The following is a 15,946-nucleotide window of genomic DNA, read 5'->3' on the forward strand; positions in this document are numbered from 1 at the left end:
TGCAATAAAATTTGCTCTGTTTTAAAGACCTGCTGCTTAATTTTGGCTGTGTCCTACGGACTCACCACCAGTCATCCCTCCTCTTGAGTTTATTTAGGAGATGCAGGTAACACTCGGGGGGAACCCCTGCCTAGCTGTAGTGCATCACCAGTGTACCTGCCACCTTCCACACACAATCCCCACACACACGGCTTATCCTCTGTCTTGTCGCCGACCTGGTTTTCTCCTCGTACGCAGCCTGTGCGGTGCTGTACAACTACATCAGCGGCCTTGAAGCCGAAGTTTCGCCATATGAGATGAAGGAGAAGGGAAGAAGGAGGCGAAGCGCGGCGTTCTGCCCCGCCGTGCCCCCTCCTCCACCCGCACCTTCCCCTCACTCCTGGATACAACGTGGTACTCAAGGTAGAGTAGAAGGCAGCAGGTACTGTAGGTGCACTGGGACAAGCTGCTGTCACACACCTGGAATAGCTGAGTTCCTTCTGCCTGTACTTAAGTACTCTTTTTCCTCAAGCAGAGTTTCAAGGAACTTGCAAGATTTTTTTTCTCCAAGAGACTTCTACCAGTCCTTGAAGGATGGTTGTAGTTTTATGTGTGTTTTGAAAATTATTCAAGGCAGAGTGAGAGAACTGGAGAAGCAGTATAAGTGCACGCTCTCCTTTTCTGTCAGAAATACTTGGTTTGGAAGCAGTAGTGCAGGCATGGGGCACTGACATGAGGCAGAGGAGTGAGGGGGAAGGCGAATAGGAAAAAACTTACATTGTTCTCCAGCCTCCCTTTGCAAGCCTTGCAATGAGCACCCTGGAACGAGGCTTTCTACAATGGTAAGCTGTAGCTGTGCTCGGAAATTTTTGACTGTGAGTTTTGAAACAAGTGACATGGGTCCTGTGGAATAACATTTTAATCAAACACTATTATTCACGGTTGAACTGCATGAGAGGAAACAGACGGCTGTAAAACAGCATCCTAAACGTAAGCACAAGTTGAGTTTTATCATCTAGACAAACATACGTCCTTGGAGTGAAGTCCTTGCTCTGAGTGAAGCAGTTAACTCAAACTCTTTTGTCGTAGCCAGCAGTGACTGTCCTCAGCTATGACACAGAAGCAGCTCCACCGCAGCGGCCAGTTGTTGGAACCCGGCACAGATGGCTTTCCCACAAGTCTGTTTCCTGTAGTCAGACATGGGTTTTCTGCAGAAGCCACTGTTACGTTCCACATCTGCTACAGACTTATGGAGTGGCGTTCGATGTTGTCAAGAAATAGTTGATATTTTAATAGGTATCAAGTAGGCATTTCTAAAAGCATTGTGTTTCATAGCCTTTTTCATTCAGCTTTGTCACAACTCTGAGAAAGCATCCAGCAAATGAACTGAAAGGATGAAATAGGGTAATATAGATAAAATTACAGATTTGTAGACACAATAACACACACTAAGTTAGATTTTCAATTTCCAGTTTATCTAGAAGGGAATCTTGTACAGAAAGGTGTTGACATAGACCTGAATTTTAGGGAAAGACACATATGACTTCAAGAACACACACACACTAATAGAATAACACACACGAAAGAGATCCTTGACGTTACAAAGAGCCTTGGAAAACTGAGGAAAGTAAAGAACTTGCTCAATCATTAATATTTCTGTATTTAGTTATTTGCACATACTCAGTTTTCAGAAAATAGGTTATGACCCTGTTGAGTTTTAAAATCCGTCTACCTGGCCCTTGCATTACAAAATAGTTCACTATTAATTTATACTTTGATAAAATAACTTAAGTTTCTGCAAATAAAAATTTCTTCTTCTTAGATTATCAGGAAACAGTCACCTTAAAACTATACTAACAGACGCATTCTCTACATTTACACTGATACGGCCGAACTCCAAGTCTGACCTCATCTATTTCTACACATGTAAATCTAACAATTAGAACCAAATACGAATGAAATCATAGTTTTGCAGCACTCAGGCCTTTTATTAGTTCTTGACAGATTTTCACTTTACAATATATCAAAATGGATAGACATTTAAATTAACAAAATGGATATACAAATAGAATAATTTTGATTTTGTTTTGCAATGGGATTATGAGACTCAGTCTTAACGTGATCTTGGGACGCACTGGTGTGGCAAATATTCCTAAGTGTTCAAGCGAAAGATTTGTTCCATATCAGCTGTGTTTACTGTCTATAGACATGTCAGCACGCAGCATATGACTATAGGGTTTTGCCTTGGGTGAATAGATGTAATAAACCTAACCATTCTACATGGCTCCTGTTCAAGTCCAAAATCTGGGACACGTATATTCCATCTTCACGGCACTTCTTTGCTCAGATTGGGCACTTTGATTTTCAGTGACATGATTTGTAGAGCAGAAATTTTATTCGTGGTATAAATTTAAAGTTCAAGACTTTTGCGAGATGGTACAAAGTTAGAAGGGATCGGCAAAATGAAAACCAGGTTTCTCAAAACAGCTGTTCCAGCTGTATGTAGTGACTGAATAAATTTTTTAATGTGGTGAGAATTACACTTTAAACTCCGCACAGAAGCTGCAACTATCTATGTTCATTAGACAGGCAAGCCAATTTTTACTTCGCTCTTACTTTGTTTCATTTACTTCTTCAGATTCCTTTCAGAATGGTTTTGTGTCTTAGGCTATTAGACATTTTGGCTGCAAGGGAGGATGCACCTGAGCTCTCTGGAACCATTTCGATAAACGTACCTCTGGATAAGCAGTAGAGGTAAAGAATTGCCTTTGCTCTTTGTGTCCCCTAAGGGATATATTCTGCATTAAAAGTTTGGAACTAAGTCATTCCATGCAGACTTGCACCAAGATGTCAGGTATCAAGCTCACTCTGATAAAACCTCTGTGTACTAGTTTCCATATATCGGTATCAATATACAAATCTATATTGAATATATTTCCATATATTGATATATGTACATGGAATTGTTGTCCTATCTTCTATCCCATAATTCCACGGAAAGGATTTGGATAAGGCTTAAATAACACATCCTTTCGGACAGCCTCATTGGGTTAGATATATCTTGAAGTTGTTGCTTATTTGCTTTTTCTTCAAAGTGTCTTTTCTGTTTAAGATTTGGGAGAAGAGTCATAGTATTACCTTGTTCTGTGAGATGCAACCCTATCCAGCTTTCCTTCTGCTTTGTTTTTAGGATTTACCCAATCTCTATTTTTACCTGCTTTGTTTGCATCATTGTATTTTGTAAATAATATATGTGATTTTTTACTTCTGGAAAGGAAAACAACCTGAGACTAGGCAGTATTCTCTGCAAGTTTTTCTTGGAGCAATATTTATAATGTTATTTTAGCAATCGAATCATCAACAGGATCAAATTTTATTTAGTTACTTGCCAGGAGAAGAATTTATCCTCAAGAAATAGCATGTAAGCACTAAATTCTAACCTAGTCTTTTGCTGAGATTTTACATAAGCATTTAAAATCTATGGCAATATATTTCATAAAAGTTATTCAAACATGGAAAAGGTCATCAGGATTTATACTGACATGTTTCACACTACTCAGATTTGCACGCATGCACATTATTAGTTACTCACAGCACAATTTCTGACAGAAGGGAGGGGGGGAAGGATAAATGCACAAGTTGAATGCTAGTTCTGTTTTTTCTTTTACATTCAGGATGTCAAAGCAAGGGAGGAGAATCATCTTTTCCATTCATCCGCCTCACTGTTCCATATTCAGAGTGTTTGATAGCAGACCAGGTATACCATGTCCCCACTCATAATGCTTTATAGTACTTAGATAGATTGGTGAGCTTTCGACAACTGGGAGTTCTGGTCACAGTGACAGGCACTGACTAAAACAAATTTAAACCTTTCACCTTGCACTACGTTGATTGTGTTTGTAAAGAAAAAAGCATAAAATTAAATTTTCGTTAGAGCCTATTTGGTTATACAAGATCAACACTACTTAAATGAGCTGTAGCTCCATCCCATGGTAAGGTCTGAGATGTTACACCGTGGTGTAAAATCCCTGTCCCCAAGACGAGAGCTTCCCATACAGCTTATGAGGAGTCGCTGCTTTCATTAAAACATGACAGTACTCTGGATTTAAATGACAACATACTTCTTGTTACTTTATTTCAGATACTCCAGCTCTATTAGGAAATGGTTTGAAGGAATACAATTTACCTAAATGTTCTGGTACTCGCTCACTGATTCCTGGGGTAGGAAAGGTGAATAGAGCTTTGTAGTCAGTATGTCCTGCCTCCGTCTTCAAGGTTTAGTAGGACCCAAGTTAGAACTAACAGCCAAAGCACCCAATGGAGTTGCAGCTATTGGGAACAGATATATACAGGTATATTGTTCATTGTATTTGTAGTTTCTGAGTCAAGGGCCTATTTCAATGTTATTTTTTGAAATACGTGGGGAGCGTGTCATCTCTGTTCATATCTGCACTTGGTAATGACTGAACTGTCATCTTTCTAACTTTCCATCTTTCTAATGGAATGAACCAACATGCTGAAACTATTTATGAACTTTAGGTCCAATCCTGACCTGAATACTTTGACTCTTTGCTATTTCTGGCAGTGCCAGGGCTTTTTTATTTGTTATCAATAGTACCTGTGTTACTGCTCTTTTAAGACTTTTCATAGCATTAGTCGTAGAGCATTCTGCACCCTTTTATTTAATCTTACCTTGGTCATCTCTGATGCCCAGCATTGTTTCAGTTTTTTGCAGGTTAATGAATGTGAGCCATACAACAATCCTGATTTTTTTCTGGGTATTACTACTGAAGACTCAACTGCTGTGGCACTGAAAAACGTACATGTGTCAGTCCTTCCGATATAACAAGATGGTTCCTTTATGACAAAAGAACATTTCACAACTTGAGGATAAGCAACAATAACGTTATATACAAAATAGTAATCTACTTTCAATAGAGTTATAATAATCAGTATTTTGTTTAAAATTGTTGATGCTAGATTAGTTTTAATGCAAATTTAGAGGATGCTTCTAAAAATCTGTGTAAGATTTATATATATAGCTGTAAACAAACTGTCACAGCAGGCAAGTATCATGCATAAAGTGATGAGACCTGCTACAGAATTCTTTTTGAAGATTACTCCTCCTCTCCTCTATGTTTACAAGTGTTTAATACCTTCCAGCATGTCAGCTTCTGTTTTGCTCATGAAAAAAGAAAAAAAATGCATTTGAGATCTGAAATTTTTAACATTTTATATTTGTATTCTTTTCAAAACCCCAACATTTTTATTAAAAAAAATTGAAAAAAAATTCACCTTACCATTCCAGTATTCCACTGAAAAACTGCACACTATTTCAATATATTAAAACACGATGACTAATTCAAGAATTGAGTCAGTCATTATTAAAAGAATTAAACTGAAGCAGATATTCAAGCTTGTATTTCACAGCTTGCATCCATGACTACTTGTGGATACAATTAAGCTTGGCTCAGAGCTGCTAAGACTGTAGCATAATCCTGTATTTTCACCTCCTAAAGGACTCAGGAGAACTTCTTCACATCCTGAACATAAGAAGTCCTTTGTTAAATTTTTGAAAGCTGTGTTCATCCTGTCAACTATGTCCAACATCTTTAGAGACGATATCAAAGAGAAATACATGCTGTATTACTGAAAAACACTTCGTTTCTTACCTGTGCAGCTTTCTTGGTAGTTGCAATGATCACAAACTGCTGAGGCATAGAGAGAAGGTAAAACGGCTTAATGAATTCCTTATTCTTGCCTCATTTAAGCCTCTGTCTCATGGAATTGCCCCAGTAAAATTTTTTCTTTGATTCCTTCCTTTGTGCAGAATGCTACCGAGATGCCAATCAAGAAAGATAACAGAGCTTTCAGGAGTGCCATCTTCCATCCTGACTCTTTTCTCGAGAATGGAATTAGTTAGAATTTGTGGTTCTATGCTGAAACATGGACCTCCGAGAATGCCCCATCATTCTTGGTGGTAAGATTCTGATCATAAAATATAAATCTGTTTAACTCTTTCAGCTGTTGTTTTGTATTTACGGATTTGATTGATCTTTGATTTCAATTCAGATTTTATCTTTCCAGAACATTCAGAACTGGGATGCTACTTACACATAAATGAAAGGATCTAAGCTTTTGGACAGCTCACAGTACGTTCTAAACTTCACATTTCAATACATATGAATTCAGGATTCTTGCTGACCTAATCACTAATTATTGTATTGCTTTGATGGTAAAATGTAGTGCTGCTGGGGAAAATGAAAACTTCAGGGTACAAAAATCAGCAGAAAGTGTTCTGTACCTTTAGTTTACTTACCCGTTTTTCCTTTTAAAGTGGAAGGAAGCAATGAGAAGGTAACAGTGATGTGGTTGTTGCAAAGAAATCGGCAGAAAAAGTACTCCAGGTCCTCAAACTACACAGAAATTAAAGTGGAATCAGAGAAGCTGCCTTTGGAGAGAAAAAATAAAAATAAAAATCCATAAGCCCAGATTTAGAACTGTAGAACTCTACAGCCAAGGTAGTTGTAGCTGGTCCTTAGCTTTTCGACATTTAAAGAGTTATAAATGTGATCATACAGACTGTGCTCCAATCCGAAAGTAAAATAAATTTCGGTATGCAACAGCGGCTTCTGAGAAAGGAAATAATGAAATTAAGTTAAACTACTCACATTTTGAACAGGCTTTGACGCAGTATTGCACAGATAGTATTTACCAAGAAACTCCTAAACTTTTCTTGCTTTATACTACTCATTTTAGCAGTTGGCCATCTATAAGAATGTATTTACGTGAAACGAATGTTTCTTCCCACACCGTCCAATACTTTACACTGTATTAACATACTGCCTGTATGACTTCATTTCCATTGAAGCGGCCCATGTGACCAGAGCAAATCCCAGAGTTGTTGCCTAGGAAGAATTCCTGTTCATCTCAATCAAATGACACTCTGCTGCTTCTAAGTGAGTTACTTTTTAGCTTATTTGCTTCCAGTGATTTTAACGAGAATGCCCCCACACTAACGAACTGACAGCAGCACGATGTAGCCAAACTGTTAGCTGAGCTGCAACTCTGTCGTGAGATTTATAAAATTCTATACCTTAGTTACATAAGCAGAAATTACAGTAGTAGTCATATCAGACTTTCATTTATAGGCTTTAAATTAAGATTATATTTTTCTCTTTTTATCCAGCACTCTAATTTCCATATATATCTGGATCAGAAGCAGATAGGACTAATAAATTGCTTGAAGTTGATCACTCATGGCAGACTATTTTCTTGTACTTTGGAAAAATTCAAATTGGCAGTGGGTGCTAAAGCCAGCCTGTGCTCATTTGAGAGCCCACAATGGCAGAGAGATGAGAATTTTCCTTCCTTTCTTCATTTCAACGGAGAGGCACACAAATCAACCTGAGAGGCAGATGAGAAATAATAAATAAAACCTTGGTTCTCCCCTTTTGTTTGGGCACTGATGAGTACAATTAGATTGCTTGCACAAGCAACGAGATACATCATCTGTTTAGTTACTACAACATGTACCTTTATGAACAAGGAAAGCAGGGAAAAAAAGTGATTAGTAGGAGAAGGGAAATGAGGCCAGAATCCCTGAGGTTAAAAGTCTTTGAGTATGTGTGTGTGTCTGTATGTTGATACTATGGAGATCCTTAATAATTGCTTTGTAAAAGCTTGACCTTGTGACAAGAATTAGACTCTCAAGGATCTCGTAATACCCCAAGGTTAATGGTCCTGACTTGTTTCTCACAATCGTTTCTATCTCCCCACCCTCATTAGGGATGGATTTTACAAGCATTCTTTGAGAGGTACACGGCTCATTAAGCCTTTTTTTCATTAATCTGCTCCAAATTGGTCTTGATATGATCCCTGCTTTCCACTGCAATTGGCTTAGGAGCTGAATTATCCCTGACATTTGCTCCTTTCGGCAGGATCTTAGCGATAGGGTACCATGGATCAAGTGTTTTATAGTGTTAAGACTTACGCATTGCTTGGGCTTAAAAATGACAGAACTGCCTGATACCATTGTTTTCCTGAGATTTTTGTCATTTGAACTTAGTCTTAAACAATTATGATGCACAGAATTTAATCATTCTGATTATATCACTAACTCAATTGAAAATGTGTTTTTGCGTATGAAAATTCTTGTTTCAGTTTGCTTACCTTTAACAGTGATTTAATCTGGACTCTAGGAAACTTTAAAAGACTTACTTATGTTTAGGTTTATGTGAAATTATTCCGTCTGGTTGAAGACTTTTCTTTTAAATCTTCCCTCTGAATTACTTTAAAAAAATTAAAAATAAATCACAAGCTGAAGGTTGTTACTTTCTAAAGAGGTACTATAATTCATTTGAATTGGTTAGTTTGAAGGAAGCTTTATGATAACGCTAATCCTACAAGCTACTGCTTTTACATTTTATTGCTTTTAGTACAGAAAGTCAGGTTTTTCATTTTCAGTGCCAGTAACTGAAAGTAATTCCTCGTTCCTTGAGTGCTCTATTTGCTAATAGCATAGCACTGCTAAATAGTAAGGGGTTTATGTTTTTACTAACCCTTGTTCCTTCTCAGCAAACCAGGGATCTAGTGCAAAGTATTTCTCCCCCAAATACCTGCATATGTCATGTGAGTTACTCATTTCTGACTTGCTTGGTACGAGTGTTCTCTTCATTCATAAGGGCAGCAAATAATCTCTACTAGTATTGTCAGGCAAGTATTTTGAAGTACAGAGTGTATAGACTACTGTCAAAAGCCAGAAGACAAGAGGAAGAGTCAGATAATAGAAACACACAGATATCTAATCCAGAAGTTACACAGTTTCTGAAAATGACAGATCAATGAAACCTTTTTTTCAATATTCCCTAGAGTCTAAAACATTAAGTCCAAATCACCCTTGTAGAAGAAGATCATCTGTGTCCAGTTCTTCAGAATTCCTTAACCATGACTCTCTTCCAACCCAGACTTTTCTGTGATTCTCCGATTCTGTATCAAAAACTTCTTGGCTTGAAAAAGCAGTTGAAATGACTTATTTTCAAGGCATTCCACAGAAGGTTTCAAAGGAAATTAAAAATCGTAAAAAGACAATGTAGTGCCTCAACAGATGGCTAAAAGAAGCAGGATTGAAAACAAATACACAGTTTAAAAACTGCAAGAGCAACGATAGAATTTGAGGCATGGAAATGGTATGAGACATACTAACAGACTGAACAAACCAGGGTGATTTAGTCCCAATGTATTTATTAAGCAGTACTGGGAATATAAATTAATTTTTATGCTTACCAGGTAGGATCAGCCTGAGCAGTTCTTTTAACAAGTTTTTAACATAATTACTGTAATTTTAAAAAGGTTTTAAGATTCAAATGATTCTTTTTCTTCGAGAATCACTGTCCTTGTGTATATAGTATACTTACTTTGCCACTAAAATATGACCCTAACACATGATTATTTTTGCATTCTAGACATAAGTATATATGTGGATATTACAGAGCGGCCACTTATTTCTTCTCTAAGATACTGGCTGATTTAATTCCCAGTAGAACTTTGCCAAGCATCATCTTCACATAGATAAATTATTTCACAATAGACAAGTATTCTTCAAAAGTAAAATGCATCAATATAATCCTTACTTATCCGTCCAAGAGTTTTGGGCAACCACACACTATTCTAATTCCTGTTCCTTACACAGAAGCAGTCCTCCTCCCATTTTTATCTTGTCTCTCAACAAGCTTCAATTAGAAAGAATTTTTTGAGTGTAAACAACAACAAAAACATGCAACACTTCCAGCCAAACCAGAAAGCTCTGTCCTGGTGAAAGATCAACTCATGTTTTTATTTGAAAGGTTTCAAACCAAAGTTGCAGCCACCTTCACTACATTGATTACTCTCATCCTAGCACCTATACAGCCAGTTTGATGGCTCTAGCAAGGGCAACTGGACAAATTGGTGCAGTGAGTGTTGCTCATCTCCTGATAAACATTTACTTCGCCATTGTGACTGTGAGTGCTAAAAGATTTTTCAGTTTCTTCCCCTATATTTCTCATATGACACATAATTAGATGACTTGAAAAAACAAGTTCTAACATACACTATAAAACAATTCAGTGCAACCCCCTGGAAATTTGCAGCATGTTTACAATATTATTTGGAACAATGTTTGACAATGCTGTCACATTTACTACACTGCAAATCTGATGCCTACAATACTTGAAAAAGAGCATGTCAAAAGGGCAAAGGTGCCTTGTGCAGAAGACGACTATTTGATGCTCAGGCCTAGTTACCGCCTCTGCAGTCTGTTATTTTACACGTAGGTCTTTGATGAAAGCACTTCACAACCACATCACCAAGGCTGCGCAACTTCCGAAGTGCTGCTCTACTTGAAAACCATCCTTATCCAAAAAGATACAAGACATTACGTGGAATTGAAATAATCACAAAACGAGGGTAAAAAGTCATCAAACATACTGATTAACTCATACACTCATGAACCCAAGAACAGGCAGGTCAAAATGTGTTCATAGATCCAGACACTTTCTATCAGCTCTTGCCCCTGTTTTTGACTACATTCCTGCTACAGAAATCCAATCACTAATGCCTAACCTAACCTGGTAAAATAAATAAGTAAATCATGTTTCTCTACGTGTATTTCCTTCATATTTTGAGAGAAATAATCTTTGCCTCCATAGGGGTTTGAGTCTTGCTGTCTAAGCAGACCATTTCATTCTCCAGAAAGCTGCCTTGCCAACATTCTAGGTACCCTTCTTCTTCAAAGAACACAACACTGCACTATTCCCTCACTCCCCAGTGTTACGATATAGCGACCTGCCTCCTTGCAAGGCATTGATTATATTTCCATTGACCTAGTGGGCATAGAGTCAAGCGCTTAGGACACGCTATCCTGCTCTGTAGGACTGCAGACAGGCACCTCGGGTAACATGACGAAAATTGCGGACACGCGCTGGCATCAGTCCAAGGCGAGTCAAACCTCTTCACACGATCTCTGTTATGGATTTGTAGTTACATGTTTTCTGTTTGTAGATGCTATTTTCATAAACATCAACTTGCTGTCCCTTGAACACTCAGTAAAGTGCACTTACTCTGTGTATTTTTACACAAAATATAGCACAGGAGATGGGAGTACAGTCTGATAATGCAAATAGCAGCAACAAAGACTCCTGGAGTTGCTCCACGGGATCTTCCATATAACATACTTCTATTTATGAATTAATCTGTGTCTGTGTGGTTATGGTTCTTATAGGCATCAACAACTTCTTTCAATCGAAATATTTCTCTCCTTTTTTTAATGAGTAGTTCTTCTGTCAGATAGAGCGTACATTCATCTCACTGCTATCAAAATAGGAAAAAAGTCTCCTCAACATAACATAAATGCTTTTTCTCTCCTAGCCTGAGTCTCCTTTTTATTGCTTGCTGTCCATAAATTAACAATCAGTTAGACAGTTAAAACCCTTGTCAAACCTGTTTCCTCACTTAATTGTTTTAAATGACTAAGCCAGGAAACCCAAGCGGCTCTAACATCGTAAGAACATTGAGAGAAATGGAAATTTCTTACCAGGAGAAATGCGTGACCCATGCAAGGATTTCTTTCCTGCTTTCTGGGGGTCGCAATAACAAAGTAATCATTTTTCCAGAATGGAAGCTGGAGGTTCTTGCAATGGGACTTGCTGTCTGTTTAGAAGAAGGGGGAGCAGTGTGACAAATTTCAGGCAAATTATCTGTGCTCAAGTTTCTAAAGTCACGCCTCAGTAAATCCACTTCAGTCCCTGATAAATGTTATTATGATGAAACAGGTAATATTGGGAAAGATATATTATTGGGATATAATATTGGGAAAGACTGCTTAAGCCAAGAGCTTTTCAGATCTGGAGCTGTCTCTCCTCCTGTGCTGGGAGATGGTTGGGAGGGAGCGAAGAGGCTGGGTGCTGCCAGCTGGGAGGATGCTGCCCAGGAAGCCCCAGCCCTGGCTTGCTGGACTCAGCTGTTCCTTTGGGTCTGCAGCAGTGGTCACTGGTGGCTCATGGATCAATGCTCAACGCTGAGCATCTCCAAAGCTCACCAGCTCTGCCTTCCTGCAGCTTAAGGTTTCTTACAACTGCATCTCTCAGCATATAGCCATCTGTAACTGGGGAGTCAGGGAACTTGGTCCTGCAGTGTCCATCTCTCAGGGAAAGCTGACAGCAGTACAAAAGCGTGCTTACCTCAGATGCTGAAATGAACTGGAAATTGCAAGTTTAGCCTGCAGAGTGTTTTTTTGTTTTGAGTGTTTCTCAGAGTTTTCATCATACCACTCTCCATACAACAGTGAAAAGCAGCAGCCTGTGCAGGCACACACAAGCACTTCTGGCAGTCAAGGCACTGTTTAGAGTATTTAAAAATATCTCAATTGCGACGTACCTGAAAACAAAGCTCAACTCTTCTGAGTGAAAGGGTTTTTTTTCAAAAGTAGAAGTCTCAATCTAGACAGCAGTTAAACAAACTCTAGCTCTATAAGTTTAATATTGTTGATTTGTTTTGTGTGAATCTTTCGATGAGCATTTAGTCCCTGTGAACACCTACTAATATTTTTTACTCCTTTCAAGGCTTTGCAAATTAATTAATTTACTGGTCTATACTTTTAATAAAATGTCACCAGCAAAACCATGGCTGATGCAAATTGTCACCATCAGTCCTTTGGCAATCAAAGTATTGCATTTATTACTAATAATTTCTTGAGGGCCACACAAATGCAGTACACTCACCGAGTCTCAAAAGACTTCTTCCTCTCTTCCTAGCATCCCACTGCTGGTAGGCCTGCTCCAAAGTATCTGAACACCTGGCTGCAGGAAAGCTGCGCTCCCGCCAAGTTCAAATTCAGGTCTGTTACAAAAGGCACATGTTTGCTGCCTTCAGGCCCGCTCTCTGCTTCCTGGGATGCCGTTTCAGTCTCCCCAGGTATTCCTTGGAGTAGAAGCAAAGCAGAAGAGCTGCCAGAAATCTCCAGTCCGAGGAAAGCTCGCTTGTGATCCCACTGCTGCTTCAGCAGTACTGATGCTTAAGCACTAGCATGTTTCTAACTGTCCTTGGAACCATGCTGGGACCAGCTGAATTTGTGCGTTAACGCGTCAGGGTGAGGTGACACATATAAAAGAGAGACAACTCTTGCATGTCAGTCTACCAGCCAAACCATTAAGCTGTCCCTCTGCCTTTCTGTACCTATTTTGCATGATCAGTGCTTAAAACCTGGGAGGACCATTACAGCACAGGAGGTACACAGACTTACTGTGAAATCAGAAATCTTCTAATGCACTCCTACGTTCCTGAAAATAAGTCAGAACACAAGTTGCTTTTTTTTTTGTTAAGATTGTACAAAGAGAAAAAAGTTTCCGACAGCTTTCTGCATTTCTCCATTGTAGGAGACTGGTTTGTTTTGCAAACTATTTATTTTTATTTTGAAATATAATGTTCTAGCTTTTCTGGAAGACGCAGAGCATAGTTTTAGCATGAACTAAACTTTTTCCGAAGGAGTCTATAGCAGTAATGTTTTCTTCTATTTAGCATGCTTTAGTAAATAATGCTTCATCACTTGTTTGCTAGCAATTACCACTTTTAGTTCTAGCCACCTACAGCATCTTTCAGGTAAAAAGAGGGCATAATCCGAGTTACTACTAAAAAACGTTTTTAGCAAAACAGAAGACAACTGTCCTTCTAAATTAATACAGTTTGTGTGCAGAAAGGGAAGAACGGTTCACAAGTGTCAGAATTTCAGCAATTCAGTTTGGAAAAGAGACGGTCGCAATTTAAGTGTCTCTGAAATGTTAGGCTCTGCCTTCCCTCTTGAAAGCAGTGCTGCTTATGTGTCTTCCTGCCACCAATTACTCGTGTTTCCAAGGGGGGCTCGTCGCTGCCCTGCAGACCGCAGCAGGGCCAGAGGTGTTCTATGAGGAGGTGCCAGGGACACAAACAGCATAAGCCTTGTCCTGATGGAGTACTTGCGGAACAGGCTCTGGAGAAGGGTGACTCCACTCCCAATAGCTATTCTCTTCGCTCACACTGCACGTTCTATATAAGTGGGGAACCAAAAAAGCCCTATTGGTGCCTAAATATACAAGTTACAATTGCTTGTGGACATTTTACCATAGCTTTAACTTTTTTTTAACTTTTTTCTCTTTTTTTTTCCTTGTGTAGATTTACTGGAGAAGAGTATTTGAATACACAAGGCAACCAAGTGATGCCTGTGGGATATGGAAGAATTATGTGGCTCTTATTCCAAACATGCATCTCAAACTGCACTTCCTGAATAAATTTTCAAAAGTCAGCAACACTTGGCATATACTCAGTATTAAATAAGAAAAGGTTCCCACTTTCCACACACTGTACCTTTTATAGCACACTAACTAAAGGCTTAATATACTTAATAAACTCAGTATGTATGCATTTCATTAAAGACTGAGATGGATTTACATTAAGCATTCAATTTTCATTATTATGGTGAGATAGCTGCCCAGACAGAACTATGGGGCTTATATGCGAGCCTGGGATTTCCAAGGACCATTCAACCCTCCAGATACTGTAGGCTTCCCTGAAACAAAGGGAAAAAAATAAAGGAGAATAGAGAAAGAGAGTAGACAAGTAATTACTTCACAGTTGCTGTGTAAGTTAAAGGGTCAGAGTTACTAGCAGTTGGAGCTGCTACCTCAAATAGCAGAAAACAGACCTCTGTATTTGCACAAACACAAATGTGAAACAAAGCATTAGAAAAAAAAAAAAGTACTGTTTGGGCAATGAAGCAGTAGGATCAGCCCAGTCCTCTCTGTTCATTTACACCCTGTACTCCCTTTTTACGTTATTAGGTAATCTGAAAATAGGATATGAGATAGAAGCGACACACACAAATAAATTGTAGGATTCCTAATGTTCTGTTATAAACAAACCAAGTGTATGGCACAATGTTTGCTTTATAGATTATATAAAACGTTTATTAGGAAGTAAAGTGCTCAGTTTTACAGATCAATACATTCTTGATCATTGTAGAAGACTTGCATAATTAACAGCTTCCTAATAAGACCAAACACTGTACATTACTATGCAAAAATCTTACCTTTGCAGTAAGTGACAAAGGATATTATAATCTAAAGTTGAAAAATGAAATAATAAAATGTTTGTAACATCTGTCAAGTGGCCATGCACTTACTGCAAGGCCCACTGTCAACACACGGGTACCCCATGAAAACTTACTGCACTTCAAGATGAAGTTTGTTATTAAGTAACGACACGTTACAGAAATACACCTCAAATATAGCTATGAATGCAAACTTCTTCATAATAAACATACACTACAAATAAAAGATGAACTGTGCGACTGAATTTACATTTTGAAAGATACATTTTTACAGGAAACTGATTTTAAACCATATTGACAGGCTGAGTTTTGCCTTCTTTCCCCGAGGAAGGCCTTGCCTCACCAACAGATGACCACTGGATTACTCCTGCACACTCCCCAGTCCCTGCCACCATAAGCCTCAGCATGCCACGTACTTTAAAGGCCACAGGCACAAACCTTAGCACAAGGTATTCTTAATAAGGTTCCAGCTGATTGCTGGACAACTCGAGTTGGGTCATTTGGCCAAAGTCATTGATTTTGAGTACATAATTACTTAAATACAATCTTAGCATTTAGGTAACCCTTTACCCTAGAAACCCAACACCAATTACACGTTATACACATGTGATTAGTTAGCATACCTCAAAGTTTAAGCTGCAAATCATGTCACATACCAACACACTACACATTTTGGATACGAGTATAAAGACAAGACTATGTATATTTAAATTGTTTTGTATTGTATTTTCTATTTTCCTTGCACACCAGCTGGCCATGTGTACAGCTAGTGTGTTTTTTGGTTTGTTTGTTTATTTAAAGTCAGAAATGCCAGTTCAACATGGAAAAGCTTTCCTCAGGAAGGTTTCT

The sequence above is a fragment of the Tauraco erythrolophus genome, chromosome 5 (assembly GCF_009769465.1).
Source record: "Tauraco erythrolophus isolate bTauEry1 chromosome 5, bTauEry1.pri, whole genome shotgun sequence".
NCBI lineage: Eukaryota > Metazoa > Chordata > Aves > Musophagiformes > Musophagidae > Tauraco > Tauraco erythrolophus.